The following is a 740-nucleotide window of genomic DNA, read 5'->3' as shown; positions in this document are numbered from 1 at the left end:
AATTGCTTGTCTATTCACTTGGACACAGAAGGGTGCGCACTGTTCACTTGGACACCGTTCATTTGGACACTGTTCACTTGGACACCGTTCAATTTAACACCGTTCATTTGGACACCGATCATTTGGACAGGGAGCTGTGCACTTGGACACAGTACAATTGGACACGTTGCAAATGGACACGGCATTTGACGCACAGTTCAATTGGGCACGGTGCGTTTGGACACGAAAGAAAATGCACGTCGTTCAGTTACACACCGTTCATTTGGACACCGTTCAGTTGGACACCGTTTACTTGGACACAGTTCAGTTGGACACCGCTCAAGTGCCCACTGTTCACTTGGATACAGAAGGATGCTCACTGTTCACTTGGACACCGTTCACTTGGACGGGAGCGGTGCACTTGGACACGGTGCATTTGGACACAGCCAATCACAGCACCGTGTGATTAGAGACATTTGTAGGGTCCCTTGGAACAGCGACTTGTGATTGGACTGTGTCCAATTGCCCCGTGTTCAACTGATATACACTCCACTTGGACATCGTCCAGTTGCTGTTCATTTGGACACAGAATGATGTGCACCGTTTATTTTATCATCATTTAATTAGGTATCGTTTGTTTATGCAATGGATATGCAACTGATGAGAAATAAAAAATAGTTTTGTAGAAAATATTTGTGTTTTTATTTCGTTTTTATCACATCCAACCACAACGCCATATGCCTAGAGATATTCTAGAGACT

The sequence above is a fragment of the Odontomachus brunneus genome, unplaced genomic scaffold (assembly GCF_010583005.1).
Source record: "Odontomachus brunneus isolate Ranch 3 - 2012 unplaced genomic scaffold, Obru_v1 Obru_scaffold_209, whole genome shotgun sequence".
Classification (NCBI taxonomy): domain Eukaryota; kingdom Metazoa; phylum Arthropoda; class Insecta; order Hymenoptera; family Formicidae; genus Odontomachus; species Odontomachus brunneus.
Note: the sequence above shows the minus strand (reverse complement) of the source record.